The 5817-nt window shown below is 43.4% G+C and overlaps 1 pseudogene; it reads left to right on the forward strand.

Annotated features, from left to right (window-relative positions):
* Positions 1–538: 538 nt before the first annotated feature.
* LOC119271825 lies at positions 539–4430 on the forward strand (annotated as a pseudogene).
* Positions 4431–5817: the final 1387 nt, after the last annotated feature.

Raw genomic sequence — 5817 nt, forward strand, 5'->3', positions numbered from 1 at the left:
ATATACCAAAATTAGAAACATAAACGGCGATGAAAAACATATAACTATAATCTGTCCTCCAATTCTTCTTTCTTCTTTCACCTAGATTTCCCTTCTCAAATGTAACATCCAATTATGTGCAGAAAAATCTGAAAAGAGCTCCTTGCAAAACGGAAACCTACAGATCATTGCAACAAAACAAAAAGGAAAAAGTCAGAAAACTCTATAGTAAAAAGAAGTCATGCTCTTGCCAGCTATTTACTGCAAACTGTGCAACTAATATAACAACTCTGTGCAAACAAAAAAATTCACAATTGTTATAATAAAGATTATGCTACAGTCATGTTGCTTTTGGAACTAAGAATATCACAAAATGGTGTGCAACTGCCTATTTACTAAGTTTTTAGGTTGTTTGAAACACTCTTTTCTGTGGTTACCAACTGATGACATCAATTTCTTCTTTTATATATATGCAGGGAGTGTGTGGCAGCATCCAAAAAAGGAAAAAAATGCTTGATCTCAATGAGTTGCCCCTGATCTCAATGAGCTTCCTCATGATATGGATCAGCAGCAACCCAACATACAACTAGGAAATTGGACAAAAAATGGTCGATCTGTTTACTACACGCATGCAAGTCGTGATGGTAACCCTACGAGCCATGACAATGTGGCAGGCCAGTCATTAACCCGTGGTGCCCCTGTAGTGGTGTCTTTGCAGTCAGAGAGCCATACTCTTGATGACACGGGAACTGAGGCAAATGTTCCTGGTCCAACCAAGACTGAGCTAGGAGCTGGGGCTGTTGACGGAGCTGTGCAAGGAGAAGAAGGAGAGGATGAGGCTAGTTCTCAACCTATGGAACCCTATGTTGGCATGAGGTTTGACAGCCTTCAAATTGCTAAGTATCACTACAACAGCTATGCACTACGGATGGGTTTCTCTACCAAGATGAACACCTCTAGACGGGCACCCTGCACCAATGAATTGATAAAACAACAATTTTGCTGTAACAAGTTCAAGAAGCCCAAAGCTGATGATGGAGGAGTTGAGGCTCCTCCTGTCCTGGACCCTATTCCAGATCCAAAATCTGTTGACAGTGATGAGGAGATGGAAGAAGAACCTCCAATATTTGTTGAAGAGGAGGCTGGTACTAGTAAGAAGAAGAAGAAGCACAAACGCGAGACAATAAAGCAGACTGAATGCAAGGCGAAAATGTTGGTGAAGCTGATAGATGGGCGATGGGAGGTGACACACTTTGTTCGTGACCACAATCATCCACTCGTGAATAAACCTTCATTGTCCAAATATTTGAGATCCCACCAAGGCATCTCACCTGATGAAAAGGAGTTTCTGCGCATCTTGTATAACTGCAACTTGACTACAGGTGTGGTATTTTTTTATATCCCTTAAAGAATTAAGTTTCTCTCTAGGCAGTCCAGTGTGCAACTGTTATGGTACTACTGTGCAACTAAAATGGCTTAACTATGCAACTGCTATCCAACTTCCCATGCTGTTTGTATATCACTTTTGGTGCTTGTTGTGCAACTACATTGTCTTTACTATGCAACTACACAATGTCCTGTATGCAAAAACTGCAAAGTGTTTTTAAAAAGGTGCAGCTAGGTGTCCATTTCCTGCGATTATCTTCTGTGCCAACACATGTCCTATTACTGTGCAGCTGGATGTGCACATTCGTGCAACTAAAAAAAGGATATATTGTTTGTTTTTGTATTATGCAGGACGAATGATGCATGTAATTGCAGAGTTCTATGGATCTGAGATGATGCATGGTGCCGTTCGGACCAAAGGCAATAACAAATCTTTGTACAAGTTTCCATAGAGATGACACAAAGGAGGGTGATCTGATTGAGACAATTGCGCACTTCAAGGATATACAAAAAACCGATCCAGACTTCTTCTATAAGGTGAAATATGATGAAGAGGACAGAGTTGCCAACATATTTTGGGTGGATGGCTTAGCTCGAAAAGCTTATGCGGAGGCGTACCACGATTGCATATCGTTTGACACCACCTACATGACCAACATGTACAATATGCCGTTCGCGCCCTTCATAGGAATAAACCGACATGGCCAATCTTTCATGCTGGGTTGCGCGTTTGTGAGGCAGGAGTTGGCATCGAGCTTTGATTGGGTCTTTGGAGCATTCCTAGAGGCTATGGATGGCAAACCTCCTGACAAATTCATCACCTATCAGGATGGTGCGATGAGGCAGTCAATACATAGCATCTTTCCAACCACCGTGCACCGTTGTTGTCGATGGCACATCATGAAAAAGGCTCAGGAAAAAGTTGGTTGACTGCTGTGCCGAATCTAGGACTCTCTGATGATTTCAACAAGTGTGTTGACTTCAGCTTCACTATAGACGAGTTTGAGCATAATTGGGCTGGGTTAATGATGAAGTACGAGGCTATGACACACACGCACTTTGAGAAGTTGTACGAATACATGTCAACTTGGATGCCGTGCTACTTCAAACACATGTTCTTCCCCTTCCTCCAGTCTACACAACGTAGTGAGGGGTTCAACGCCGTCCTGAAAAGATATGTGAACCCACACAACTCGATGCTGAACTTCGTCAAGCAATATGAAAAAATCTAGAACCACATCCTTGCCAAGGAAGGCTGCAATGATTACAGGACAGAACACCTTGAGATTGAGTTGTGGTCCAACTTCCCAATAGAGAAGCAAGCTTACAAAACCTATACTAGGGACCTTTACCGCAAGTTCAGAGAAGAGTTTGAGCTGATTGGACGTTATAATGCATTCCAAGTTGGTGCTGATATATTTGAGCTCAGACCGAACCAGGAATTTGTTGCCAAATATGGTTCTCGAAACTACTTGGTGCAGGCAAGGGTGGAGGAGTGTTCCTATTTGTGTGAGTGCTGTAAAATGGACAAGGACGACATCCTCTGTTGCCACATCCTCAAGGTGTTCACCCATATTGGAGTTGATGTCATACCGGAAAGGTACCTGCTAAGACGGTGGACACCTACTACTGTACCTAGTGCGCCAGGGACTGGTTATGAGCAACCAGATGAAATGCCTCCTCAATCAAAGAAGCAGATAAGGGAGAGGAACATGATATACGATTTTCGGAAACTAGCAAAGTTTGCGAGTGGTTCTGATCTAGCACAAGCTATTGTATACAAGCATATGCGTGTAGCACGTACCGAGATCGGCCACCTGAACAAGTCCAAGAAAAAGAAAAAACCGACTGCTGCCACGGGGCCATCAGATGATGGCAACCCTCGAGGACCTCCTCCACCTCCAGGCAGCAATCAGGGGGCTAATCATCCAGGTAATTATCTGCCCCAACTCCTGATCTAACTAGGTGTGTAACTTCAGTTGCACACATCATTGTGCCCAGTTGCACACACCATGGTAGCCAGTTGGACAAGACAGGCTGCCTAGTTGCGCACGCTATTTTAGTTCAAGCATCAAGATAACACAACTAACTTATTTTTTCTGTTCTGGATATAGGTGATGTCAACCCTCAAGGATCTCCTCCCCCTCCTAGCTGTACACGGCATCCTCCGCCACCTCCTCCCCCGCGTGCTCCTTCCAATGGCCCTACAGGCAACACTCAGGGGGCTCATCGTCCAGGTAATTACCTGCCCCCAACTCCCCGTCAAACTAGGTCTGTAACTCCAGTTGCACACATCATGGTGCTCAGTTGCACCGAACAGACTACCTAGTTGCGCACGCTGTGTTAGTTCGAGCATCAAAAGATAAACACAACTAACTTGTTTGTCCTGTTCTGCCTATAGGTGATGCCAACCCTCAAAGACCTCCTCCCCCGCTAGGCCCAACTAGTAGTGCCCTGCGTGCTACTCCCAATGGACCTACATGCAGGACTCAGGGGGCTCATCACCCAGGTAAGTACCTTCACCGACTCCAAACAAAAACTAGGGTGTGTGACTTTAGTTGCACATATCATAGTGCCCAGTTGAACAGAACATGCTGCCTAGTTGCGTGCGCTGTGTTAGTTTGAGGATCAAGCTAAGAATCTAACTTGTTTTTCATGTTCTGCCCATAGGCGATTACAATCCAAGTACCATAACGGGCCATGCTACTACAGGTGTTTTTTTCAACTTAACTTGCACACAACAACCAGTTAGTTGCACAAAAATGTGTTGTGTGGTTGCACAGAACATCAGTGCTGGTTACACAAATAACAAAATACTAAACTTTTTATATGATTATTACACAGGTGATCGTGACGGTCCTACTGCCCCGTTGGAGGCTGCATCCCTTGCACAAGCTTCTGATGATTTTGTGCCCAGGGATCCTCCAAGGTCTACTACAAAGGGTAGGGCAAAGAGTTGACGGTACAAATCGGCGCTAGAGCTACACCCAAAGAAGAAAAACAAATGCATCCATTGCCAATCTACAGAGCACACTGCTGGTGTGTGTCCACTCAGGCTCCTGTGATTCTGTTTCCTCATTTGTAACTTTGGAACATAAAAAGAAAAGAATGATGTTTTTTAGCAATGTTGGGATCAAGTGGACACATTCAGCATCTATGATTCCTCTTTATCTAATTTATACTCCTTGAATTAGTTCATGCACTGTGTAAAAAAAGTTGCTATTTGTGCCTTTGTTGGCAACTGGTTAAATATTTAGTTGTTGAACAATTGTATGTACAGTGCTCCTAATGTATCAACAAAAGTGATGATATTGAGTTGCAAACGGAATTACTAGTAGTGTGCAACTACAAAATCTACTTAAAAGAATTATGCAAACCAGCAACTTCCTCCATGGAGCAAAAAAAAAGAAAAAAATAGTACTGACCTACTCCTTGTCGTATCTTAGCAACTTCCTCCATGGGGCGGTGTTGTGCACGCTAGTGACCCAATCATATGCCAACTTCTTCCTGATGTTGAGTACTTCCTTGGGGTCGTAGTTGGGCAGTTGGCTACCATTCCACTCGGTGGCGTTAAGCAGTGCGAACAACCCACACTCATTACTGCGATGGGCAAAAAAGAATTGTCACATAAAATTAAAACCAATAAAGATAATGCACTCTATGCAACTGCTTATGTCCTACTGTGCAACTGCTTCTGTTCTACTGTGTAACTGCTTATGTCCTACTATGCAACTTCTTGTGTTCTACTGTGCAACTAATTATGTGCCACTGTGCAACTGCTTACATCCAGTGTGCAACTACTTATGCGCCACTCTGCAACTGGCTAGATAATCCATTAGAAATTCATAAAAATGATAAAACAGATTGCAGACTAGTACTGTGTGTTAAAAATACTAAAGATTGCACATGTAGAAAAATTTAAAAAACTAAAAAATGATGGTATATAATTGAGAAGGAATGTCATGCTTATTGTCTTACTTGCCGAGCTGCTTCAGTACGTCAACGTCAATAATCTGGAAGTGCTCGATGCTGAACTTTGGGTAATGCTTCCTCCATAGCTGGCGTACTGCCCCCGCGATGGTAGAGGCGGTGGTCATCAGCTCAATGTTGTCCAGCGTCCTGTTTGAGTCAAGAACTTCGAAGCGTCCGTCCCTCAAATTGACATTGAAGACCCAATAATGCCTCCCTCCCTCCTTATCGGTTACATCAGCGCACTCGAGCACTGGCAGCATGACCTGCAACCGTGAACGATTTCAGACACAAAAATACAGGCTGTAGCTAAGAAAAAACAGTACAAGACTTGGTCAAGTTAAAAACAGGTTGCAACAAGTATCTGCCAACTAACAGATGTGTCATGTGCAACTGAACATGCTGTGGGTGCCAACTAAAAAAAGATTGATCATGTGGGCACAACACTCACCAAGTCTTTCTTGTCGAGACGGTTCTTGTAAT

This window comes from Triticum dicoccoides, chromosome 3A (assembly GCF_002162155.2).
Source record: "Triticum dicoccoides isolate Atlit2015 ecotype Zavitan chromosome 3A, WEW_v2.0, whole genome shotgun sequence".
Taxonomy (NCBI): domain Eukaryota; kingdom Viridiplantae; phylum Streptophyta; class Magnoliopsida; order Poales; family Poaceae; genus Triticum; species Triticum dicoccoides.